The sequence below is a fragment of the Chlorocebus sabaeus genome, chromosome 8, assembly GCF_047675955.1.
Source record: "Chlorocebus sabaeus isolate Y175 chromosome 8, mChlSab1.0.hap1, whole genome shotgun sequence".
NCBI lineage: Eukaryota > Metazoa > Chordata > Mammalia > Primates > Cercopithecidae > Chlorocebus > Chlorocebus sabaeus.
In genome coordinates this window covers 632,092-659,675 of record NC_132911.1, presented here as the reverse complement: position 1 = coordinate 659,675, position 27,584 = coordinate 632,092, and the positions used below count along the sequence as shown (strand labels likewise).

The window sequence follows — 27,584 nt, the reverse complement described above, 5'->3', positions numbered from 1 at the left end:
GTTCACCGGGCCTTGGGAGGGCTTTCTGACATGTGGGTGCCTACTTTTCCCTGTTAGGCTGGAGCTGCAGGAGCCCTCCTAGATCAGACAGAGGACCAAGGCTGTGACCTCGGGGTGGGGGCTGGGGGAGCTCCCTGTGTTTATTGTGTGGGTGAGAGAAAACTTCAGTCCCGCTGCGGCACTGGGATTCAGGGTTCCTTCTGGAATGTTCTGAGTGAGAAAGTGTGCACAGGTGCGTGTTCTGCGGATTTTATGGTTATGTAGGGAGAGCACTGGTGCCTCTGAACTATGAACCTGCAGAACCACTTCTTCCACTAACGGCCGCCTTTATATAAAGAATGACTTACAAACGATGCTACTTCAGACGGAGGCATTTGCAGGTGTGGCCTGAAAAATGAACAAAATGACTCTTTCATCTCACAAAAGTACCTTACATTATTCCCAGTGATTAGACATTTGAGATTTCCAGTGAATATTAAACTATAAAAATCTTGTGTCCACCACTTTCTCATGTGATCAGTGGTGATATTGATGTGGTTTTTTTGGACAAAGAATGAAATGTGGAAGCTGCTCATAACTCTGAACCAGTGTTTTCTAACCAATGTGTGATTACAAAATCCTGTGCCTGGTAAAAGCCATTCAAGTACAGGACGGACCAGTGGACTGAGAAGGAATTGGGACAGAAAGGCCCGTCAACCAGAGCGCAGACTCCGCGTTGCAGACAGCCTGTACGGAAGTGCCGCTTGTTACATTTGGCAGCGGAGAATACCTAAAATTATCTGAAAACACAATGAAAATACTACTTCCTAATTGTATATCAGCATGAGGTCGGACTTTCTTCATAAACTTAAACCACGGCTCTGCAGCCTACTGAACGCAGATGCAGGCATGAGAACCCTGCTGTCTGAGGTGCAGAGATGTTAGGCGTTTTCACAGCAGCACAAACTGGTCACGCTGCTGCTTATTTTGGAAAATGGTTTCTTCTTTAAGACTGTGTTAGATATAATGACTTTATCATTGTAAAATGAACCAAATTGTTACTTTTATGTATTTATTTTTTTGAAACGGAGTCTTCCTCTGCCACCCAGGCTTGAGTGCAGTGGTGTGACTTCATCTCACTTCAACCTCTGCCTCCTGAGTTCAAGTGATTCTCCTGCCTCAGCCTCCCTAGTAGCTGGGACTACAGGTGTCCACCACCATGCCCGGCTAATTTTTGTCTTTTAGTAGAGACCGGGTTTCACCATGTTGGCCAGGCCGGTCTCGAACTGCTGACCACAAGTGATCCACCTGCTTCTGCCTCCCAAAGTGCTGGGATTACAGGTATGAGCCACCATTCCCAGCCTTATGAGAAAGCATTTTTTGTGATCTTTAATAAAGTGCAAAAGGTTCCTGAGACCCAAATTTTGAAAACCACTGGCTTAAACCGACAAAATTGTCCATGATACTTCAGTGTATCCTCTAAACTGTTGATGGAGAAAGGACATAAGGGTTGCTTTACTTTTGTCCTTTCACAACTCAATGGTGCTGGGACAACTGGGTTATCCACATGGAAAAGGATGGACTGGACCCTTCCTCACCCTACACACAAAGCTCAAAATGGATCCAGTGTAAGGAGTCGACTGTGAGACCCATTCTGTCAGTCTTCTGGGTACTGTAAAGGACACCACAGACCGTGCGGCTTAAACAACATCTTATTTCCTTTGTTCTGGAGGCTGGAAGCCTGGGGTCAAGGTGCGGGCAGGGTTGGATTCTCTGGGGCCTCACCCCATGCTGTGTAGACGACGTCTTCTCTGTGTCCTCACAGGTTTCTCTTATGTGTGTGCAGCACTGAGGATTGTGTGTCTAAATTGTCTTATAAGAACACCCATCATACTGGATCAGGGCCTACTCTTAAGATCTTATGGGACCTAAATTGTCAAGTTAAAGGCACTGTATCTAAATACAGTGACATTTTGAGTTTCTGGGGTTGTGACTTTAACATGGGAAACTTGATGAGGGGGACAGTTCAGCCCGTGACACCTCTAGGGGAGAATCCTGGTGAAACTATTACATTGGATTAGGCAATGTTTCCTTAGATGAGACGCCTAAAGCATAACAAGCAACTGATGCGAAAAAGACGGTATCAAAATGAAAAATGTTCATTTCAGAGGATGCTATTACAGTAAAAAAAACCCCACAGAACAGGATACATTATCCTGATAAGGGCCTGATATGAAGAATATATTTTAAAACTCTTAATAAAAATCCAATTTAAAAATGGACAAAGGATTTGAATAGACATTCTCCAAAGAAAGACATATAAATGCCTTAAAATGCACATGAGATGTTTAACAGAATTCATCATCTTAGAAATGCAAATCAAAACCAGCGTGAGGTACCACTTCACAACCACCGGGATGGGTAAAACCCCAGTATTGGACAGTGACATGTTGGTGAATTTGGGAAAACTGAAATCTTGATATATTGCTAGTGGGAGGGGAAGTAAAATGGTACAGTTGCTTTGGAAAAGTCTGGCAGTTAGTTCCTCAGAAAATTTAAGCATAAAATCACCGTACCACCCAGCAATTTCACTGCTAGGCATATGCCCAAGAAAATTGAAAATATTTTTACCAAAAAATCTTATGTAAGAATCTTCATAGCGGCATTATTCCTAATAGTAGAAACAGCCCAGGTGTCTGTCAACAGATGAATGGATAAAGACAATATGTACACAATGGAATATCACTCAGCCATAAAAAGGAACAAAAGAACGTGTGCTCCAACCCAAACGAGCCTTGGACGTGAAAGACGCCTGCACCAAAGGCCACGCCAAAGGTCACGCACTGTGAGATTCCACTCACCTTGGATGTGAAAGATGCCAGCACCGAAGGTCACGCACTGTACGATTCTCTTCACAATGTCCAGAACGGGCAAATCCAGAGAAACGGAAGTCGGCTGGCGATTGCCTGGGGCTGGCGGAAGGAAGGAGCAGGTGCTGACTGTTGAATGGGTTCGAGGTTTCTTTGGCCGATGGTGAAAAATTTCTGGAATTACCTACTAGTTGTTGGTTGATGTGCAGCTTTGAGAATATGCTCTAAAGACTGAATTGTATCCTTTAATATTGGGGCTTTTATGGTTCGTAAATTGCTTTTCAATTTAACAAGGAACTCAAGAATTTCTTTGGTGTTGATACTTAGAATGTGAAAGAGACAGTATCCAAAACATGTTACTATGTAACTCATATTGTAACTCTAATTCAAGCCTACGTTTTCACACTCCTGGTCAGCCTCTACTTACACAACAACACCTAATGACTCACCAATTCCATGCTTATCACATAGTCAAACCTAGCCCCTGGCCACTAACAGGAGCTCTATCAGCCCTCCTAATAACATCCGGCTTGACCATATGTTTTCACTTCTACTCGACTACCCTATTAATACTAGGCCTACTAACCACCACACTAACCCTATACCAATGATGACGTGATGTTGTACGAGAAAGCACCTATCAGGGTCACCACACAGTATCCGTCCAAAAAAGCCTTCGATATGGAATAGTGCTATTCATCATCTCAGAAGTCGTCGTCTTCTCCGGCTTCTTCTGAGCATTTTACCATTCAAGCCTCGCCCCAACCCCCTACTTAGGTCACTGACCACCAACAGGCATTACTCCTCTAAACCCCCTAGAAGTACCCCTTCTAAACACCTCTGTATTACTATCATCAGGAGTCACAATTACCTGAGCTCACCATAGCCTCATAAATAACAACGGAAAACAAACAATCCAAGCTCTACTCATTACAAAGGAAAGTGGCCATTTCCTTCCTCCTGGCAGGCGGAGTGGGCGGCAGGCTTGACCAAGAGAGATAAAGGCCCACTTCTGGGAGGCCCATCCCCTGGGTCCCAGGCGAGGCCCTGAGCTGTGAGCAGCGTCCCTCTGGGCCTGACACCTGGCACTTCCCTGTCTGGCTGGGACTTGGGAGGCCACAGGGACCGCTTCTGAGCACCAGGCTTGAGATAAATTCAGAGTAACGTAGGTGCGTTTGTAAGACGTCAAAGGGACCATCTCTCTGCTGGCGACACATGTTTTCTGGTATTGATTTTCTGAAAAAGGATGACTGGCATTCGGTAGAATCATTGCAAAATTCACCTGAAAGGCATCCACATGGTACCTTGTTTCCTCCTGACATTCTGGGCACCACGGGGAATTATTCTTGTCTTCACCACTAGCGGGGGACTTTTCCTGAACACCTGCTGCTCTTTGGCGTTGTGGGTGTGAAGGGGTCAGAGTGACCTTGTCTTCATGGAGCTTTCAGACATCACGGGGACAGTGTGGCACGAGTGTCAGGCTCGGGTGCGATAGACGCTTTCCCCAGAAAACAGCTGCCAATTCCAGGATGGCTCTCGACCCTTCCTGCCTCTGTTCCTCCACGCCATGTCTGAATTAAGGCTGTTCTATTGTAGCGGGGGTGTCATGTTAAATGCAAGTGTGCTTTTGTTCTGGGCAGTAAGTAAATTAATGGTACATTTGCCAAGGACAGCGAGGTTTGATTTGATGAATCTAATGGGGGAAAAGGAGAAGGGGCTTGGCCAGGTAGGGACGTGTGTGATGGGAGCAGAAAGGAGTAGCCATGCAGGCTGGTGGGATGGAGGGACCACACCCGCCGTTCCATGGGGTCCGTTGATGTTTGTGCCACTAGACCTGAACCTCTGTCTCTACTTCTAAAACCTGCATAGTGAGGAAACTCCTGATGGGCCTGAGTTGTTACTTCTGGTGGCCATTGCTGGGAAGTGCCCCGGACGCCTCTCCTGGCTGGTGACGGCCCCAGGCCTGGACACTGGGTTAGTCCTGAGCTCTGCGAGGGGCTTGGGCTCCATGCGCAGCAGGCACCTGCGCATCTCTTTGGATGTGAGATGTTGGCACTCGGTTTGGAGGCCAAAGCGATCTGGGTGTGGTCAGGACTGGCTCATTCTTTGGGGAGAGAGCACCTGCCCGGGGGCCCTCTGAGGTGCGTAGCCCTGCAGTGCCCTCACAGGATGGCCTGTCCTCCGGGGACTTCCTGACATTCCCCTGGACTCTCAGGTGTGGGAGTCAAGTGTGGTGTGTGTGTCATGGGCGGGGGTGCTGAGGACACCACGTACCCGCTCATTCGAAGACACGAGGTGCTGCGTGGGCTCGTTTCCAGGGGGCCGTTGGCATCTGGGGGCCTGTGGGTGTCTTTCCACTGGCAGAAAATAATGGGTGGCCCGTGTTACCTTTTTTGTGTGTGTGTGTTTTGTTGTTGTTTTTTTTTTTTTTTTTTTTTTTTTTTTTTTTTTTTTTTTTTTTTTTGCCGAAAAGCCATAATGCTAACGGTGCTGTCCCACTGTGATAACTGCCTGTCTCAGGCTCACTGGCCCTCCTGTTTCTGGGTTGTTGTAGTGTTGTTGGGATAACCGTGTTAACTTCATCTGAATTTTCTTCCTGTTCCTTTGGAATAAGTGTTGATAGCTTGTGCTGCTTGTTCACCCCAGAAGCGAGGGTGTCCTTTAGGTCTGGCAGAGCACAGCGGTGCAGGAAGGTGCTGGGCCTCCTCCTCTTGTGCCCTCCACAGCCCTCACAATACATCTGCTCTTCTCTCCTCGTGCACACAGCCGGGGTCACAGGCTGCTCGCTCTGCTGTTTGAGATCCTCGGAAAAGGTGGTGTTTACACTGAAGGGAGAGATTGGGGGTGTGCGGCTGATTTTAAATAGGAGGAAACGACCGTAACAGAATGAGCAATGCCTAGCACTTAGTCTTAGGCTTGAGAAATCGTGTTTTAGAAGCAAGGTATGCCCAACTCCGGTTTTTCTTAATTAAATCTTTTAAAGAGTCCACAAATATAAATAGTTGAAGCCTAAAACTATGTAACAGAGGGCCTAGAGCCCAAGCCACTGCCACCTCTGACTCCAAGACACCTCAGAAACTTGGTGGTCCTCCTCAGAGAACCGGCCTTCTTCTCCTCCCTCCACGCTCCTCTTCCTCCTCCTCCTTTTCCCTGGACAGCCTACCCCTTCCACCCCTTTCCCCCTTTTCCCCCCTTCTCCCCTCCCCCCTTTTCCCCCCTTCTCCCCTCCCCCCTTTTCCCCCCTTCTCCCCTCCCCCCTTTTCCCCCCCTTCTCCCCTCCCCCCTTTTCCCCCCTTCTCCCCTCCCCCCTTTCCCCCCTTCTCCCCTCCCCCCTTTTCCCCCCTTCTCCCCTCCCCCCTTACCCCCTTCTCCCCTCCCCCCTTTTCCCCCCTTCTCCCCTCCCCCCTTACCCCCTTCTCCCCTCCCCCCTTTTCCCCCTTTCCCCCCTTCTCCCCTTTCTCCCCGTCCTTCCCTTCCCCCTTTCCCCATTTCTCCCTTCCCCATTTCTCCCTTCCCCCATTTCTCCCTTCCCCCCTTTCCCCCTTCCCCCCTTTCCCCCTTCCCCCCTTTCCCCCATTTCTCCCTTCCCCCCTTTCCCCCATTTCTCCCTTCCCCCCTTTCCCCCATTTCTCCCTTCCCCCCTTTCCCCCATTTCTCCCTTCCCCCCTTTCCCCCATTTCTCCCTTCCCCCTTTCCCCCATTTCTCCCTTCCCCCCTTTCCCCCATTTCTCCCTTCCCCCCTTTCCCCCATTTCCCCCTTCCCCCCTTTCCCCCATTTCCCCCATTTCTCCCTTCCCCCCCTTCCCCCATTTCTCCCTTCCCCCCCTTCCCCCATTTCTCCCTTCCCCCCCTTCCCCCATTCTTCCCTTCCCCCTTCCCCCATTCTTCCCTTCCCCCTTCCCCCATTCTTCCCTTCCCTCCTTTCCCCCATTCCTACCTTTCCCCCTAATTTCTCCCATTCCTCCCGTTCCCCCCTTTCCCCCTTTCCCCCTTTTCCCCCATTCCTCCTTTCCCCCATTCCTCCTTTCCCCCCCTTCTCTCCATTCCTCCTTTCCCCCCCTTCTCTCCATTCCTCCTTTCCCCCCTTCTCTCCATTCCTCCTTTCCCCCTTTCCCCCCCTTCTCCCCATTCCTCCTTTCCCCCTTTCCCCCCCTTCTCCCAATTCCTCCCTTCCCACCTTCTCCCCATTCCTCCCTTCCCACCTTCTCCCCATTCCTCCCTTCCCACCTTCTCCCCATTCCTCCCTTCCCACCTTCTCCCCATTGCTCCCTTCCCACCTTCTCCCCATTCCTCCCTTCCCACCTTCTCCCCATTCCTCCCTTCCCACCTTCTCCCCATTCCTCCCTTCCCACCTTCTCCCCATTGCTCCCTTCCCACCTTCTCCCCATTGCTCCCTTCCCACCTTCTCCCCATTGCTCCCTTCCCACCTTCTCCCCATTGCTCCCTTCCCACCTTCTCCCCATTGCTCCCTTCCCACCTTCTCCCCATTGCTCCCTTCCCACCTTCTCCCCATTGCTCCCTTCCCACCTTCTCCCCATTGCTCCCTTCCCACCTTCTCCCCATTGCTCCCTTCCCACCTTCTCCCCATTGCTCCCTTCCCACCTTCTCCCCATTGCTCCCTTCCCACCTTCTCCCCATTGCTCCCTTCCCACCTTCTCCCCATTCCTCCCTTCCCACCTTCTCCCCATTCCTCCCTTCCCACCTTCTCCCCATTCCTCCCTTCCCACCTTCTCCCCATTCCTCCCTTCCCACCTTCTCCCCATTCCTCCCTTCCCACCTTCTCCCCATTCCTCCCTTCCCACCTTCTCCCCATTCCTCCCTTCCCACCTTCTCCCCATTCCTCCCTTCCCACCTTCTCCCCATTCCTCCCTTCCCACCTTCTCCCCATTCCTCCCTTCCCACCTTCTCCCCATTCCTCCCTTCCCACCTTCTCCCCATTCCTCCCTTCCCACCTTCTCCCCATTCCTCCCTTCCCACCTTCTCCCCATTCCTCCCTTCCCACCTTCTCCCCATTCCTCCCTTCCCACCTTCTCCCCATTCCTCCCTTCCCACCTTCTCCCCATTCCTCCCTTCCCACCTTCTCCCCATTCCTCCCTTCCCACCTTCTCCCCATTCCTCCCTTCCCACCTTCTCCCCATTCCTCCCTTCCCACCTTCTCCCCATTCCTCCCTTCCCACCTTCTCCCCATTCCTCCCTTCCCACCTTCTCCCCATTCCTCCCTTCCCACCTTCTCCCCATTCCTCCCTTCCCACCTTCTCCCCATTCCTCCCTTCCCCTCTCTCCCCATTCCTCCCCCTTTCCCCCTTTCCCCCCATTCCTCCCCCTTTCCCCCTTTCCCCCCATTCCTCCCCCTTTCCCCCCCATTCCTCCCACCCTCATCCCTCCTCCTTCCTCCCTTCCCCCCCACCTTTCCCCCCACCTTTCCCCCCACCTTTCGCCCCACTTTTCGTCCCACTTTTCGTCCCACTTTTCGTCCCCTTCCTCGACAGCTTTCTTCTTCTTCTTCCTCCTCCCTGTCCTTGGGCAACCTCCTTGAAACTCTGGTTGAAAGTCACTGGTCTGTGGGGCCGTCCATTTGACAGACGAGCACGCTGAGGCCCAGGCACAAGTGACTGACTCAGACATGCATGGAGGCTGACCCAAGGCGGATGCCATCTCCTGCCTCCCGTACCACCGAGTTGTCCCTAATGGAAGAGAATCAATGATGCTGCTTCCCTGATCTCCAGGGAAACCAGGTTGATAACAGGTTATAAACATGGGAACGTTTTGGAAAATCCGTCGTCCACTTGTCAGCTCCATCTCTCCTGCCCAGAAGATGTAGAGAGAACCTGCCTTCAGCCCATCCTCATCCCGTAACAGGACAGAGGACAAAGGGGCAGAGACCCAAGTCCTGTCAGTGCCCTCAGGAAACCCCCGTTTCCTCCTCATGATGGAAGTGGAAACCGTGCTGCTGGACGATCTTCCCGGGAAGCCCCTCCACCCTGAAAGCAAGGAATCTGGTTTTGAGCGCACTCACATTCTTGGTATCATCACTTTCTGCAGCTGAACCCTGCGTACCTGGCCCATTAATCTTGCTAGTCCGGTGTTACTGGGTCGTGGGAGTTTCTGTGGGCTGATGGCAACTGTTTACTATTGTGTTTAGAGAGGAGAATAGAACTTTATTGTGTCAAAATCAGATGATAACCATTGTCATGTGATTCTTTGGGTTGGTTGGGGCCGGGGATGTTCAAAGCTTTTCCTGAGCGTTAAGTTGTTGTTTGAGACAGTCTCGCTTTGTCGCCCAGGCTGGAGTGCAGTGATGCGATCTTGGCTCACTGCAACCTCTGTTGGAATCTGACATTCTGATATTGAGACTCCTAGGCATCAAGCCCCATGGAAGGGGTGGTGATTACATGAGCGTTGGCGTTGATGTGGGCACTCTCCAAGCTGGACGCAGGGAGCTAGCAAGGGCAGAAAGAACAGGCCCCTCAGGTGCCATGAGAAGACAAAGTGTTGGCAGCAGTGGTGATGAGGGCTGGTGCCAGGGACCAGGAAGACGTGGCAAAGGGAGCATGTGCCTCAAGGCAGCCGTGGAACTCGCGGTCCCTGCAGTGAAGTCTGGTTTGCAGAGGACGTGGACGGCCACGCGGCAAGGCCTACAGACAGCTTGGACTTGGTTGTCTCAGAACTCTGGTGGGCGTTGCAAACGACCCCACAGGGTTGCAGTGCACATTCCACGGACAGAAAGAAGGCGCTTGGAACTGTTTCCGGCACGAAACCAGTGCCCTGTGAACATTGGCCGCTGCTGTCGTGACTGAGTGCTGTCCAACTCGTGGCATTTGCTCTGCTCAGTTCACTTAATTGGTCCAGGAATGGGGTTGCCCTGCCTTCAACAAGTTTGACGCATTGAACGAGAACTCAGTGGATAGTGTACTCTGTAAACACGCTCTCCGGCCAAGAGTGAGCGAAGCCCAGGGAGCGAGTGGTTCTTCAGTATTAGACAGGTGTTTGTGGCGGGGCCAGTTGTGCGGCTGCCAGAGCGAGTGTGACCAGGAAGCCTCTATCCCCCCGAGGTGGCCAGCGTTCCTGTTACAAGCGCCGTAAGCAGAAGGTGGGCACTACTGGGGAACTTGCTTATGTTCCTGTTTTCTGATTGGAAATTCAAGGTTTCTGAGCATCCTACATCAAATTTGTACATTGCTGAGACTGTACACATTTCAACACTTGTTTTTCTCTGCTTTTCGGGTCTATACAGTCTGGCATTTGGCCGTGGCTTCCAGGAGAGACTGGATGCAGAGCGAAGTCCTCTCCTCACTGTCAATGTTTGCCGATGTCTTTTTGTATAAAGTTTGTATTTCTTGAGACTTTCAATTAGGTTTTTACATAACTAGACTTTTAAAATTGCCATGGACGTAATTCTACCAGTTACAATGGTGAGCTGACATGGGTTTTTGGTTTTACTTTGATGAATGTTTCACATTTGCATGCTGGATGTGGGGGCGGAGGTCATTTATCTGCTTTTCATTTCCTTCTTGGTTATACTTAGTGACTTTCAGGTAAGGTGTGGAAGGCGTGGTACAGGGTGAATTGCAGGCCGCACTGTGGTTGGTGGATGAGAGGCGCGGGCTGCAGCGGTGTACACAGTGGATGACAGAAAAGGGGAGACTTCCATCCGCGAGGGAAACACACAACAATTTAAAAAACTGATCATATAGCTTACATGAAGTCCAACAAATTCAGTTTGCAAAGTTTAACTTCCAAGTTAATTTAGTAATTTTTTCCCTAAGTCATTAATTTAGTACCTTATGTTCAAATATATTTCCTTTGTCTAGAGCACGTCATAAATTCTAAAATGAATGACTAAACATGGAATAATTTAGGCATACAGCACCTGAAGGGAAAGCTGCCAGTATGCTAAAATATTGGATACAGATGCTTAAAAAATCGAATGTAGCATTCTTACAATGCATGTGCTTTTAGCATGTAACTTGGTGAGTAGTTTTAAGCTCTATTTGTAGGAATGTGTATCTTGAATACTTCAGGGCACCACTGCAGATGTGTGCGTGAGATGTAGAAATACTGAATGTTCTTCTCCCTTCCCTTAAATGAAAAACATTAGCTCCCTTTTTTTTAAATTTTAATTTTAATTTTTTTTGAAGTGGACTCTTGCTCTTGTTGCCCAAGCTGGAGTGCAGTGGCACATTCTCAGCCCACTGCAACTTCTGCTTCCCGGGTTGAAGTGATTCTCTTGTCTCAGCCTCCTGAGTAGCTAGGATTACAGGCGCCCGCCACCATGCCCGGCTAATTTTTGTATTTTTATTAGAGATTGGGTTTTGTCATATTGGCCAGGTTGGTCTCAAACTCCTGACCTCAGGTGATGTGCCCACCCCGACCTCCCAAAGTGCTGGGATTACAGGTGTGTGCCACCATGCCCAGCTAACTCCCTTCTGTACTGATTTATACAGTTGTTTTTGCTTTTTCTTTTTTTGAGGCAGAGTCTCACTCTGTCACCCAAGCTGGAGTGCAGTGACTCAAATCTTGGCTGACTGTAGCCTTCACTTCCTGGGCTAAGGTATCCTCCCACCTCAGCTTCCTAAGTAGCTGGGAATAGACACGCGTCACCAAGCCCAGCTAATTTTTTTTTTTTTTTTTTTTTTTTTTTTTTTTTTGTATTTTTAGTAGAGACAGCGTTTTGCTATGTTTTCCAGGGTGGTCTTGAGCTCCTGGACTGAAGCGATCTGCCCGCCTCAGCCTCCCAAACTGCTGGGATTACAGGTGTGAGCAACACATCTGGCCCATTTTTTTTTCTTTCCAGGATTAGAAGGCGACTTTCAGAAAACTCTTCAACTTTACAAACTTAATTTTCCATAATATGCCTCTAGGATAAAAACAAGACAGAAACAAAGAAGTGCGTGTGGACTGCAGTTAAAAATGTTCAACACAACATAGCTTAGGAGAGTTGACATTGACAAAGAGCAGGAGGCCGGTTCAGTGCCTTCTAGGCATTGGAAATGGCGGTCTGTGGGCGACCTTAACGTGTGTGGCGTCCTGAGACGTGATCGTGGTGCTCACGCTTTTACCGAGGGCCTCCCGGGAGTACCCGAGGCTCTTCTGCAGTCGGCCAGCCAGGCAGCAGCTGCTGGAGGAGGAGCAAACAGTAAAAGACAGATGTACACGGTGTTATTGTGGCAGAGAGGTTAAAACCAGGCTCACTCTGTTCTTACTGTTTTAAAAAGCTACTAATGAAGTCCTTAAATATGTATTGCATTTCAGGATTTTAAAACAGTTGTGGGTGTGTCTGTGTCTCTCTCTAGCTCCCGTTCGGGTGCTCCCTGCGAAGAGATCTCAGAGATGCCACCTTTTCTTGTTGAGGTGACAGGGCCTAGAGAGGTGTGAACCCCGTGGTCGGGGGTGACTGACCTGTGGGGAGGCTGGGTCAGCGTGGGGATCCACCCCCACTCCACGTTCCTGTAGGGAATCCACAGCTCTAAGTCTTTATGATACGGGTAAGATGAACCTGGAAGAGGTGTTATTTTTAAAGAATTAAGTGCCATGCTCTTTTTTCCTCATATTTCTCCGTGTTTAAGCAGCATTGGAGGATAAGGCACCAGTAGCATGTTGGTTTGGAAATAACCTTCTTGGTTATTTTACGTTGAATCTGATATTAAGGTTGTCTGGTAACAGAAGTTTTCCTTTAACAACATGGAACTCTGTAGAATCTGTTGCCCCATTGGCTGAGCCGTCTGAAGTCCATGCGGTGGCAGCTGAAGAGGCAGCTTCCCCATGGAGGAAGCCGCTGGATTGGCAGGAGGCACCGCCCTTGATTGAGGGAGTGAGGCGCCTTTGCAGGGACCACTACACCGCACCTGCGGCTCTCTCCTGCCCCTGCTGGCTGGCCAAGCAGCCTCGCGACAGTGTGCTCAGCGTGAATGTTCACGGCGCAGGCCAAGGCTTTTGTTCCAGAAACACTGACTTCAGAAACGGCCGGTCGGTCGTGTGTGTTGAGCATGGCAAGAAAGACTTACGTGTGTTTAAAGCTCTTGAACAGAGCAAGCTGATGTTTCAAAGGGTATTGACTTTGCTATGATCAATATTCAGGAGAAAATAGGGTTTGACGAAATAGAAAGACTGGAGTGGCAAGTGACGTGCTTGTGCCCCGTATGACTAAGCGATGACCTGGCCCTTCCACACCATGGCCTCTGAGCAGCCAGCGTTGCAGATACTGGATCAATTTAGATGGGACTCCTGGAGCTGTCAGCCCCCCGGGGGAAGCACGAGGAGTTCTGTGTGCCCATGATCATGATTCCCGCTAGTGTGTCCAACAATGTGCCGGGTTCCGATTTCAGCATCGGGGCAGACACAGCCCTGAACACTATCACCGACGTAAGTCCGTGTGTGCCTCACCAGGCGGGTGCCGGCCCTTTTTTATCTACCAGTGCGCTAGAAACAGCCTTTTACAAATACCCTGAATGAGAGCTTCTCGTTATTTCCCCCACCCCCTAGAAAATTATGTTTTTAGACTCTGAACATTTTTGATCTCCTTCCCAAAAATGTTTTACTACCTCTTCCTCTGTGTGGTCACCGGCGGGGGATGTAGCGTGGCCAATACCCCGGGAGTGCCCGTGAGTACCTGCAGTGCTGAGGAGGGCTGGGCCGCAGTCTCCTGTGATTGCACCAGCATTAAAATTCGCTTTTTTTTTTTTTTTTTTTTTTTTGGACATGCTGAGCCTAAATTTTCTTTAAGCCTCCAATACCCATTATGATGAACCCCTGCCTTGATGCTGAGGGTAGAAATTGAACTGAATATTTTATAAGTGTAGTCATTGTCCTGAGCACACCATTGCATTTGTTATCTCTTTGGTCTTGTCTGTTGACCTCATTTTCCTCTTTGTAAACCGGGGCTGTTAAATTACATCTAAGGCAATATTGGGGCTAGTTTAGGTTTTTGCCAAGAGACAATAATAAAACATAGAAATATATTCTTCTGTTTTTTTGTTTTGTTTTGTTTTCTTTGTGGGACAAGGTCTTACTCTGTCACCCAGGCTTGAGTGCAGTGTTGTGATCTCGGCTCACTGCAGCTTCGACCTCCTGGGCTGAGATGATCCTCCCACCTCAGCCTCCCGAGTACCTGGGACCACAGGCACGTGCCGCCATTCCCGGCTATTCACGTGGGAGCCTGAAATCCATACCTAATGCAGGAAGCATTTCATTTTTTTTAAATTTTGGTGTCTAAAATTTTTCACTAATTCTCAAGTTTTAATTTTTCTTGTGTGACTTAGTTCTCATGAATATTTTTCAGTTTTTCTTTTCCTTTTTTTTTTTTTTTTTTTTTTTTTTTTGCAAATCCTTGGCATGAAACTTATTTCTAGCACTGGTAAATAAAAAAAAGCATTTACCATACAGCACATATAGTAAGTAACGCTTAGCACTTGATTCTTGCTTTTCTGAGCATCTTAAACTTTCTTCACTTTCTTTGCGAAGGAAACCTGCCCAGGTTTTCCCGTGTTCACTGGCTTTGGGGGCAACTTTCACCTTTTTTTTGGCAGTCACTAATCTCTGACCTAGACGTTGCTTCTCTTCTCCCGGTGATGGGTGTCACGGCTTTGCTGCTGCGGGGCTGGCCCAGCTCTGGGCTGACCTTCACGCTGGGAACATGAACATGAGTGTCAGTTTCACAGAGGGGATGCCAGCATGGCTTTCGCTGCTCTTTCACTGGCTTTAGCTGGATTTTTGGGTCCGTGAAAGTTGGGTGTGCAATGGGAGGGATTGAAACTTCTTTTTTCCCAAATTGTTACCTAAAAGGAACTTGCCCAGAGGGAATGGGTGGAGAATTTGAGAGCAGTCACTGCAGTTAGCTGAGCATCTGAAGATGTGGGACAAAGCTGCTGTTGATCTCCCTGTGACTTTTTTTATTTTCAACTTTCCACACAAAGCAGAGGTCCTTGTGGTATGTGATGTACACTTTCAGGCATAAAAAAATCTCTCTTTAATTCCAGGGTCCTCCGCTATAAATAACTGTTTTGTTGTTGTTTTTCAGATTGTAAATATGTAATAAATGTGTAGGGTCAAAATTTGAAAACCAAAATACGTGAGGCAAACACCCCCCAAATGATCAGTTCTACCCACTTTGACTTCCCTTGGAGGGACTGTGTAATTTATTATGCGATTGTTTTAAATTCAGTTTTTCATTCATTCAAGTTTCTCAAAGCTAGGTTAAACAATTTCGTTTTCTTTCTTTTTTCTTTTGTTTTCTTTTCTTTTTTTTTGAGACAGGTCCTTACTCTGTTTCTCAGGCTGGAATGGAGTGGTGCAATCACGATTCACTGCAGCCTCCACCTCCCAGGCTTAGGAGATCCTCCCACCTCAGCCTCCTGAATAGCTGGGACTACACGTGCATGCCACCGTGAGCAGCTAATTTTTTGTATTTCTATAGAAATGAGGGTCTCCCTGTGTTGCCCAGGCTGGTCTCAAACTCTGGGCTCAAGCAGTCCCCCTGTCTTGGCCTCTCAAAGTGCAGGGGTTACAGGGATGAGCCACCACGCTGGGCCTTAAGTTAACTGATTACAATAGAGAAAGAACTAGAAAGTGGAGTTAGTTGAGGCTCCCGTTGGCCAGGCACAGCCACCTTGGTAAGGGTATGTGTGTGTCCTCATTGCCCTTCTGATCCTGAGCTCCGAGGAATGAGGCTGTCTTGGGAGTGCTGTGCTTCTAGTCTCGTGATGGATGAGTGACACCGGCCGATCAAGGTCACCCCGGCGAATGCAGCAGCTGCTCGGGAGCCAGGACAGGGATGAGAAAGCTGCTGAGGGGTCCCTCTGTGGACGCCTGAAGGGAGAGGGACGGAGATGTGAACATGGCAGCTGTTTTCTCCAGAGTCCTGTTTACTGACGGCAAAACAGGATGAAGCCTGAGAAGGTTTGGATTTGGGTCTGAACTGGGCTTGTCTGGCCGTAGAACAGGAGCTGGTGACGAACTCAGGACATGAGGGTGTGAGGCGACTTGATGTGGATGGCTCCGGGTCGCTCCAGCCACTGTCCTGAAGCCATCGGAGGTTGAGGATGTGTGGGAGTGAGCGTCTCTTCCCTGTCCGGCCACACCCTCTGTGCCCCATGACTCATGGCCTGGTCCTGGGCAGCATTTATGTTTGGGGTCTGTGGATGGCTCCAGTTCAGTATATTCGGTGATTCTCATTGGGATGATTGTGCCCCAGGGGATGTTTGCACCGTCCAGGGAGGTTTCTGGTTAGAACTGGGAGAACGGATGCTCCCAGCTTCTGGGGCTGGAGACAAGGGACACCGCGGAAAGTCCCTCCAAGCACAGGGTGGGCTCCATAGTAGGAGTCTGGCTCAGGACGTGGCCGTGTTGTGCTTCAGAAGCCTTGGGCGGATCTGATACGGTGAAGTCATCATCTTCTTTGGACACGTGTGTCCTCATCCTCACTCGTGATTTCCTTCTCGCCAGCATTGATGCTTAGCTGATGCCACAGCCCCTCAGAATCTATGCGGTGCTGGTGAGTGGGTCTTCCAGGCAGAACAGAGTGAATGAAATACCTCAGAGCAGGTGTTACACATTCTCAGGATGTGGCTGCAGGGAGTTTCGGTTGGACTCCTTTCATTCCCTAGCGCTGGCTGATGCATTACTCTGTCCTGTAAGCTTGATCAGGTCACATCAGAAACACAGTAGGTGGGTGCCACGCTGCCGTCAGGTGTCGCGAAGGTGGCGGTGACCACAGCATTGAGAGTAATTCCTTGTCATAGTGCCCCCCCCCCCCCCCCCACGTACCCAGGGGCCCGGCTGTGTTCGGTCTTGAGAGTTTTATGCTTTTCTGGGCAGGGTCTCCCCCGTCTTGAAGCTTCCCTCCCCTTTTTTGGAGACTGAAGGAAGGAGAAGAGGAGCGATAGGGAAGGAGGGGAGAGAGGATTTGCAGCAATGGGTCCATTCCCACAGATTTCAATGTGGAGTTAAGGAGCCGAGACCTCCCCCACCTGCCCTCTTGTGTGCCTCAGGCACCAGGTTACACACACCCTCTGGCTTCCAGTGAGGGCTTCTTGGAGAAGCAACCAGCTCCCCGCAGCCAGTCTTGGTCAGTCCTGAGCTAGGGCATTCCACAGTAAAGGAGTGACATCACCTGTCTGAAAAGCATAAGGAGCCCCCCACGTGATGGTGCTGACGGGGCCACATCCTGGGCACCAGGCCAGCGAGTATCTCCAGATGAGTGTTTCTGGCTGGCAAGCAGGCTGGCATTTGGATTGAAGTCCTGCACAAACTGCCATGGCCAGAGCCTGCAAGGCAGAGCCTGTACAGAGCAGCCCAAGAGCTGGGCATGTGCTGGGCCTGGGTGGACGTGGAGGCCATGCCATGGGGCGTGGGGGACCCTGCTCACAGCTCACCTCGTGGTCGCCCAGCACTGACCCATCCACCTTACCCTCCTACCCACCACGCTGTGAACTCCTCTGCCACAGATCTCCACCCACTGTCGGAAGCCCTCGGCCCACACGGACTCCTGGCCTTGGGATGCTTTGGGTTGCACCAGGGCTGCAGAGCCTGGGTCGCTCACTGTCCAACTCTCCTGGGGCGATGTGGGCCCCGCCCTGCGTCCCAGCAGTAGCATTTCTGCAGCAGATGTGGGGATATTCACAGGAAGAGGGACAAGTCCAAGTCCATAAACAGTTGGTTTTGCCGCCAAGTGGATGACAAAAATACCTTGCTGTGTGGGGCCGCTTGGAGGTGGGAACAGTGAGCCTGTAGACCTATCCTGCTGTTACCTTGGTTAACACCTTGAGGTGGAGTCTGGGAAACCCCGGTGCACATGGGCTCCAGAACCGCTCCCCTTTCTGACACCAGAGCCCATTTCCCAGTGGAACCCCAGAGCAGCAACTCGGGCTCTTGCTCGCCTGTGTGGCTTTGTGTGCGGCTTCCTGCCGGTGAGCAGAGATGTGGCGTGGGGCTGAGTGTGGCCCGCCGGTAATCCAGCTGCCTGCCTCCTTCCCTGCCTGAGCGTGGAGGCTGCCTCTGCACGATGAAGGCTGTCACTTGGTGTGGTCCTTACAGCTGTGTGCCCATCCCACTGATCGTGGCCTGCCTGCAGGAAGCTACAGGAATGGCTTTGCCTTTAAACCTGCTGACCGCCCCGGCCTCCCTTACCCACGATGAGATGCCGAGAGCTGAGCTGTCCCGCTCGTGACTAACTCGCCACTGCCTGCAACCTGCTCTGCTGCCTGCCTCACCCCCACCCTGCTGTGCTGCCTGCAGGCCTCCCCTTTCACGAGGACCTGGGCTGTGCCCAGGCAGTCCCCTGTGTCGCTGAGGCCTGTCCTGCTACCGCACGGCCTCCAGAGCTCCCCTCGGCCCCTTGACCCGCATGAACCAGCTTCCGCTGGTGATTCAGGCCCCTTCTGTCCCTTCCTGGACCTCAGCGCAGGCCCTGGGGCTGGCAGGTGAGCACCCAGCACCCCCCGCTAACCGCTTGGCCCTGCTGCTTCAGGCTTACGAGAGCGCGTGCGACATGGCCGAGGCGTGAGGCCGCCGCCAGGAGCTTTGCATCCACCTGTGCGTGGTGCCGGCCACGATTAGCAACAATGTCCCGGGCACAGAAATAAGCCTGGGCGCTGACACTGGCCTGAATGCTGTTGTCCAGGTAAGAGAACCCAGTTTCCTCCCATTGCTTTCTTTCATTTATTTTAGCAATTTGTTTTTTCTGTGCTAAGAATGAGCCAGATTTATTATTACTCTTCTCCACCCACCCCCACTCTTTATTAGCTTGACTTTATGTCGATCACACTGGCCAGAACAGGGTAAATTTTTTAGCTTCTCTGCCTTAGGGAGAATCTGTCTTTACTGACTAAAAGTGAGATGATATATTCAGTTCTAGGGGTCATGTTTCTATCCCACCTAGACTAGGGGAGCGGTGAGCACCATTTCTCTGGAGCCTGCCTCTCCTGCCTGCATTGACTAGCGAGGCTGCAGGGCCAGCTGTGGGAGCCTGCAGGAAGGGGTTTGAGTGCGTGGTACGTAAGAGCTCTGGGACACAGCCGTGTCCACTGGGGGCCGCTGCCTGGAACCACAGCCTTCCTGGTGAGATGAGAGGTTCTTGAGAGAGCTGAAATCAAGTCCTCCTGGGCAGGCAGCTTCACCAACATGTGCTATGGGAGGAGTGGATCCTGCCGGTGATGGGCGTGGTGCTGACAGCCACATGGTAGCCCCTCAGGTCCCTGATAAGCTGACCCACCTCTATGGTCATGAGCTGGACATGAGGACCTGTGGGAGTTTCACAGGCCTTTGCTGCGGAGAGGGTCCTCACTCAGCTGCAGACGGGACGGTGGCCACCTTGGCAAGTAGGGTCACATCAGTGGCTTGTCCGCCTTGTGCCTTCTGAAGAGCAGCCGCTGTCCTTTACCTTAGATCTTCACGTCCAAACCACCTCCGGAGTTTGCGGTGAAAACTCCCAGCCCTGTTGGAGACTCCTTAGTTCAGCTTGGCACAGAACCTCGGAAAACAGCAGTTCTGTTCCGGGTTCAGCCTCCTGTGCCTCCTACTCGAGCTGAGGGCCATCTCTCTCCTGGGCTTCTCCTTGTCGTGTTCCCTGGTGCTGTGCTGGCCTTGCAGAGGCTGGCCCAGGCTCGTTCCCTGGACTTTCTTGGGCCCCGTGCTTGTCCCCTGTTCATTGAATGCCGTTAGGTTCGGGCCATCGCTGGCTTAGCTCTCCTTTAGCACCTTGTAGATGTCCACACATGCTTCCACCCTCGCACCCCACACGTGGCGCAGCACAACCCCGGCCAGCGGCTGTGCTTTGCTGCGGGTCCCTTGCTGTAGCAGGGACGGGACCCCCACCCCCTGCCCTGTCTGGCCACCGACTTCAGTAGAGGCTCGGCTGCCGTGAGGGATAGCAGTCATGGGAAAACTGGCCTCCCTGCAGATTCACAGAGCAAAGTGGTTCTCACAGAGAAGTCAGTGGCTTTTTTCTACCTTAACGCTGTAGCAAACGCCACCTTATCTTTCACCACCAATTTATAGTTCTTTACACCCACGGAGCAACGTGCCGGTGATGTTTGAACTGTAGCCTGGGCTCTCGCTCCCATGGGACTCCTTAGGGAATTTCCTAGCAGGATCGTGTGTGTGCCCTTGCAGGGGGTTGTGTCTGCCAGGCACATCCCATTGTGTGGCAAGAATGGCTGAGGTCACAGGCTCTGCCTGACGAGTGCGGCTCACAGCTGCTGTCCACACAGGGCCACGCTTGGGATCGGCTTTTTTCTTGTCAGTGCTACTTTGACTAATTGCCTGAGGCACGGCTGGAGTGACTTGCTATTTTTAGAGGCTAATTCAGGCTTCAGATGCCATCTAGGTAATGAGGAGAGAGTTCAGGAAAGCTGTATCTAAGCTCCAGCAAAGGCGGGTTCTTCCATCCCAGCTTTCACTGCGTTTACAATGAGAGGAGCACACGGTCGGGGGCGTGGCTCAGGTGTCAGGGCTGCGCTGTTCCACGCACCCACAGCAGCAGCCTGGCGGGAGCAGAACTCAGACACTCTCGGGCACAAATCAGCCTCTTGGGAGAGCTGTTTTGCCTGCGGAATTCTTTTGCCATTAAGTGGTTGATGTCATTCTTTGAATGAGTGACAGTAATTCCCCACCTCAGGGTGGGCTGCGGGGGAGATTCAGTTGGAAAAATAACCCATGAGGCTTTGTGCCTCTGGGGGTCCTGACGCCCCACCCACATTTTCCTTCCCATGCCCAGGATTCTCTAACACCAAGGGCAAGTCTTAAAGCCTTATGGCATCTTAAGTCTTAGATCGCAATTAGAGAGAGAGCCGGTACAGGTGGAACAGTGACACCCTCAGAATTCTGCACTGGCCCTTCAAGAAGGCAGTTGTGGGCTCTTTGGACCCTTGACGGGCTTCTGTCCTCTGTCCTTCCTAAGCACAAAGACAGGAATTCTTCCCATTGCCTGTTTCTCTCCCCACCTCGGCTTCTACACAATGCAAAGTGGCCCGCTAACTAGAGCCCGTGTTCAGTTTTGAATACATCAACCAATTATTTTGGGAGAAAAAGAATCTGTCAAACGAAGTATAGGTTGGAATGGTTTAATCAAGCCTGTGTTTATTCAACAAAGTGCGCTTTTAAATTTCATCCGAGGCACTCAAGTGAACATTTCCCAGTGGGTGTTAAACTTTCGTGCACAGACTCTCATATGGCTCCCAGTCTCAAGTCCACACCCCCACTTCATGCTTTTACTCTTGGCTGAGTCCCATGGAGGCCGGTTAGGGAATCCTGCAGGATCAGCCCTTGACCTGGACGGACGGATGGACAGACGACTGGCTGGGGAATACTGTGCTTATGTCATTCAGTGACAAGTATTTCTTGAGCGCCTGCTGTTTGGGCTCGGCCGGGTCCTGCTGATGGTGCAGTGGTGTGAGCCCAGCCCACCGTTCCTGCCCTCATGGAATTTGCAGCCTAGTGAGGACTGCAAGTCAAATAACCACGAGGTAACTGCAGGGAGAGACACCGGGGTGATTTCTATGAAGAGAGAACATGGGGTGCCCCGAGAGCCCATGACAGAGGGAACTTTGTGGTCCTAGAAACCAGGCGGTGTTTTCCTGAGGAAATGGCATTTCCCTCTGGGTCAGAGCTGAGGAAGGTGCCTGTGTGTGTCCCATGGCCGCTGTGACCCTGACCATACACCTGGGGCTGGAAAATAATACTCCCTCTCCCACAGCTCTGGAGGGCAGGAGCCATGGACTGAGACCGGAGTGTTTGCTCCAGGAGAGTCCCTCGTGGCCCATTCAGGTGCCCAGAGCTGCGGGCCTTGCACGCCTTGTTCCCTGGCGCCGCCTCCTCCCATGTGGGTGTGCAGCATCCTGCTCCAGGGCCTTCAGCCTCTGCACCCCTCATCTGCCGATGCAGGTCGTGGCACTTAGGGCCCACCTGGGTAGTCATCAGAATTCACCTTTATCACCGCATGAGGGAACAGTCCCAGGTTGCAGGGATTGGGACCGGGATTCCTTTGGGGGTCGCGCTCTCGCCCACCACTGTGCCTGAATGTGACGCACACGGCGGCCAGCGTATCCAGAGGCCCCAGGAGGACCTGGGGTGGCTGGAGCTACAGTGGGACCTGGTGTCAGAACCAGGCGAAGCAGGGATTCTCGAGAAAGGCTTGACGTGTACTAGAAGTGAGCAAAGGGTTTTGAATGACTGGATCAGATTTATGTTTTTTATAGATGGGTCTCCAGTCTGTGTGAACAGATTGGAGGGTGCCGGGGTGGGAGCTGAGGCACAGGTAGAGGCCCCGCGACGTGGGGTCCAATAGCCATCCCCTCTCCCCTCCTTGGCTATTGGGAGCCATGGTGGACTCATAGCCTGTTTAAGATATTGTGAGTAATATCGTCTCCCCCTCTGGAAATAATGAACTCTTTCACAGACGGGTGTACACCTTCAGTGTATTGCTCAGGGAACAGTGATATAATTAATTATTAAACGTCAAGAATCGATTGTAATAATTATCAGTAATACTATCAATTAAAATTTTACCATTAATATGGATAATTATTTTAAATAGATGATGTCAAATTACCGTTTAATAATTATATCATTTATTAATGTTACTAATTTTTAATATTATCGTTTTTTGCCAGCATCACTCAGTATTGATTTAAGATTAATTGTTGATATCTTTATTTTATTAATAGTGTTAATATTAATACTCATCGTTAATATTTTTAATCAGTATTAATATTTAGTATCTTTATTGTCATTATTAATCTCGATGATTAACATTAATTTGTATTATATTTATTAATATTAATAATAGACTTGTTCCTCATATGCGGTGGGTAGAAGATGATATTCCTCCCAATATCGCAGAAAGTGTACATTCCTCTATGATGTTTTTCCTAATAACCAGGGGATAGAAGATGATATTATTGAAACTACCGCAGTGTGTGTACATCCTTTCGATCATCTTGTTCCTTCTATCCAGGGTACGAGAGGATGATATTACTCCCAATATCGCAAGGGACCTGGACCTCCACTGTGATATTTTCCCTCACATCCAGCCGGGGAGAGGAAGATATTACCCCTCATATCACAGGGGTGTACATCACCTTGTGATGTTGTTCTGTATATCCTGGGATGGAGAAGATAATACTAATGGCAATATCGCAGGGGTTTTACACACCCACTATGCTATTGTTCCGAACAACATGGTATGACTCCCAGTATCACAGGAGGGGTACATCCTCCTGTGATATTGTTTCTTATATTCAAGGGGAGAGAATGATATTACTCCCAATATCGCAGGGGTTGCACACACCTCCTGCGACATTGTTCCTAATATCCCGAAGAGGAGAGCATAATATTACTCTCAATATCTCAGCGGGTGTACACCTCGTTTGTAATATTTTTCATAATATCCAAGATGGGAGAGGATGATAAGACTCCCAATAGGCCAAGAAGTGTACATCCGCCTGTGATATAGTTCCTAACATCCAGGTGGGGATAGGATGGTATTACTGCCCAAATCGCGCGAGTTATAAAACCCCTTCGATATTTAGTCTACGATCCTGTGGGGAGGGGATGATATTACTCCCAATATCAAAGGAGGTATACACCCCCTTGAGACACTGCACCCAATATCCACGTTGGGTGACGATGACAATATGCCCAATATCGCAAGGGATGTACACAAACCCTGGGATATTGTTCCTTATATCTAGAGTGGGAGAAGACACTATTACTTCCAATAACACAGGGACTGTGGCTGTGCACCCTTCCTGTGATATTATTCTTAATATCCTAGGCAAGAGAGGATGATACTACACCCAATATCGCAGGGGGAGTAAACCCACCCCGTGATGTTGTTCTTAATGTACTCAACCTCCCACCTCCAGGGATATCGTTTCTAATATCCAGGGGAAGAGAGGATAACATTATGCCCAATATTGCAGGGGAGTGTGCACACCCTCTCTGATGTTGTTCCTAGTATCCAAAGGTAGAGACAATGATGTTACTGGCCATATCGCAGGGGGTGTACACCCTTCTGTGATATCATTTTTGACATTCAGTGGGGGAGAGGATAACATGAATCCCAATATCGCTGAAGGTGTACAGACCCCTGTGCTGTAGTTTCTAATGTACAGGGATGAGACAAGAATATTGCTCTCAATATCACCGGGGGTGTAACCACCCTGCCCCCTGTATGTTGTTCCTGATATGCAGTGGGGTGGAGGCTGATAGTACTCCCAATATCCCAGAAGGTGCACACACACCTGTGATATAGTTCCTAATATTCAGCGGGAAAGAGGCTGATTTTACTTTCGATATCGCAGTGGGTTTACACCGCCCCCAACCCCGGGGTATCTTTCCTAATATCCAGGCGGGAAGAGGATGACATGGCTGACAATATCGAAGGGGGTGGACACCTCTACTGTGATATGGTTCCTGATATCCGGGGGGTGAATGGATGATATGACTCCCAATAACGTAAGAACCGTACAGCCACCCTGGGATTTTGTTCTTAATAACCACAGCGGAGAGAGGATATTACTACCAACATTGCAAGGGGTGTACCCCCCTCCTGTGATACTGTTTCTTATATCCAGGAAAGAAGATGGTATTACTACCAATATTGAAGAGATATACAACCCCTATGGGATATTGTTCTAAAGATACAGGTTGAAAGAGGATGAGACTCCATCCAATATAACAAGGGGTGTACACACCTCCTGTGATGTGAATCGTAAAACCTAGGAGAGAATGACATTGCTTCCAAAAACACACGGGGTGTACACCCACCCTGTGACTTCGTTCCTGTCATCTAAAGGAAGAGATGATGATACTAGTCCCACTACTGGAGAAGGTACACACCCCTCTGGGATATTGTTCCTCATAACTTGTGGGGGAGAGCATGATATTATTTCCAGTACGACAGTGGCTTGACACCCAGTCTGTGATATTGGTTCTGCACACCAAATCTGTGCCCCTCATTTCCCATGCATTCTCTCCACACTTTTGGAACCTCGGGGGAGGCTTTGTCTTTGGTTACAGATGAAGAGACGAAGGGTCTGAGAGGTTAAGCAAGTTTGTTACTGGAAAGCAGTTCCGATCCAGACCCCAAGAGAGGTTTCTTGGATCTCACGTAAGAAAGAATTCCGGGCGAGTCCATAAAGTGAAAGCAAGTTTATTAGGAAAGAAAAGGAATAGAAGAATGGCTACTCTGGCCAGGCGTAGTGGCTCACTCCTGTAATCCTATAACTTTGGGATGCCGAGGCAGGTGGATCACCTGAGGTGAGAAGTTCGAGACCAGCCTGTTCCAACATGGCAAAACCCTGTCGCCACTAAAATACAAAACATTAACTGGGCGTGGTGGCAGGTGCCTGTAATCCCAGCTACTAGGAAGGCTGAGGCAGGAGAATCACTTGAACCCAGGAGGTGGAGGTTGTAGTGAGCCAAGATCACGCCACTGCATTCCAGTTCAGCCAATAGAGCGGGACTCCATCTCAAAAAAAAAAAAAAAAAAAAAAAGAAAAGAAAGAAAAAAAGAATGGCTGCTCCATAGGCAGAGTGGCCCCAAAGGCTGCTGGTTGCCCATTTTCATGGTTATTTCTTGATCATACGCTAAACAAGGGTTGGACTATTCATGAGTGTTCCAGGAAAGGGGTGGGCAATTCGCAGAACTGAGAATTTATGCCCTCCCTTCTGAGACCACGTAGGGTAACCTCCAGATGTTGCCATGGCATCTGTAAACTGTCGCAGCGCTGGTGGGAGTGTCTTATAGCAGCTAATGCATTATAATTAGCATATAATGAGCCGTGAGGAGAATCAGAGGTCACTCTCGTGGCCATCTTGGGTTTGGTGAGCTTTGGCGGACTTTACTGCAACGTGCTTTATCAGCAAGGTCTTTATGACCTGTATCTTGTGCCGACCTCCTATCTCATCCTGTGACTAAGAATGCCTAGCCTCCTGGGAATGCGACCCAGCAGGTCTCAGCCTCCCTTTACCCAGCCCCCATTCAAGATGGAGTCGCTCTGGTTCACGTGCCTCTGACAAGTTGGCCTGGGTTGAGTGTTCCCTAGTGTGTGGTTGTTGGAGCTGTTCCTAGGAGTAAGAGGTATTGCCAGTAGGAAACAGGTCTCTGTTAGCCCGGGGGCTGGCACTCTGCACCAGTATGTCGGCCTCATTTTAGTGGTGACAAAACTGGGGCTCAGAGACATCAACTCCCTCATCCCGACCCCCAGACTGTCAGTGGTGGGCTGGGGTTTGAATGTGGGGCTTGAAGACCCATCATCTCCTCTGGTCCCCCAGTCTCTTCTGCCCAAGAGGAACAGGATCCCAGGATCCAGGCCCCTCATGGCACCAGCCAGGGTGGGTGGAGATGGGGAGGCAGAGTTCCAAAGCCCCCCGGACTCTGAGGCAGGTCGGGGACCAAGAGCAACCCGGACCTACGGGCCCCACCCCGAGAAGAATGGCTGCAGGCCCGGCCCAGCGGGCAGGAGGTCTGTGTCCTCACTCAACGTGACGACGCTTCCGGCTGCTCCAGCCAGGCCGTGCTGTCTTCAAGTTTCCAATCATGCGGCCTCCTCTCCAATTCCCAAACCCAACCCACAGAGACAGCGATCTGGGGTCTTCGTGAGGTTTGTCAGCAGCTCTGACCCGCTGCTTCCCACCAGCCCCGCGGCCGGTTCTGGAAAGCTCTCTGCTGCCCCCTGCTGGGGAGGCTCAGGGTAGGGCTCTGGCTGCAAGCATGGGGTCCCAGAACCTCCTGGCTCTGTCACCTCTGCTGGGTGGAAAACCAACCCAGGATTGAACCAGCAGATGGGTGCCTGATTCCTTATTATCAGAGCTCCGCCCACTGGCAAGTCTCTCTCGGGGCCTCAGTTTCCCCTTCCATTAAACGAGGGGCTTGGGGGATACCAAGGAGGGGTAACTACTTACTGAGGATGGGAGGTTTCTTCTGGGGAGATGAATACATTTTGAAACTAGATGGCGTGAGTGGTTGCACAGGACTGTGAATGCACAAATGCCACCACATTATTCGCGTTGAAATAGTTGCATGCGATGTGAAAGTCACCTCATTTGAAGTGTTTAAAAGAGGGGCCTGGGAGAGTGCAGTGTACGTGAGAATCACGTGGGACACCCATAGTCTCTGAACCTCTGTTTTCTTGTGTAAACTGGCAAATAGACCGTGTGAACTGTATTCCCTGGGGCCAAGAGATTCCAAGAAGGAAAACCTGGGATTCCTGGCTCTGGGATGAGGTCCGGGGGCCAGAAGGGGAGGGGCATGTGGGGATGGCTGGGGTCAGCCCAGATAAGGCTTTCAATACTGGGTAGCAGCGTCTACACAGGTGGAAATCCCTGCATCTCACTTCCCGCAGGGCTGACCAGTGGCCAGAGGTGGGACTGGCCAGGCTCGGCCCAACCAAGTCTGGGAGCAGAGGAGACTAAGTGAGGGATCCCCGTCGCCACCCTCACTGGCCTGTGGCTCTCCTGACACCACAAGAGAGCTCCAGGAGCTGACCTTGGGTCCTAATGGGGGACACCTTCCTCGCTGCAGGCTGGCAGGGTGGTGTGGTGGTCAGTGTACTGGGCTCTTCGTTTCCACCCCTACCTGCTGTGTGACGGTGGGCCAGACACCTAACCTCTCTGTGCCTCTATTTCTTCAATGGAGCCCCCACATTTGGGCATAGTGGCCTGAAGGTTAAAGGCAAGGGCAGTACGAGACCTGCAGTAAAAGCTCTGAGCAGGGAGAGCAGGGAGCTGCCCAGGGAG

At 50.7% G+C, this 27,584-nt stretch overlaps 1 long non-coding RNA gene across 2 annotated transcripts in view; it reads left to right on the top strand.

The window, feature by feature from the left end:
• Positions 1 to 27,584, top strand: part of LOC140712164 (uncharacterized) — an 85,765-nt gene that overhangs the window by 39,215 nt on the left and 18,966 nt on the right. The gene's annotated exons all lie outside the window — the stretch shown is intronic.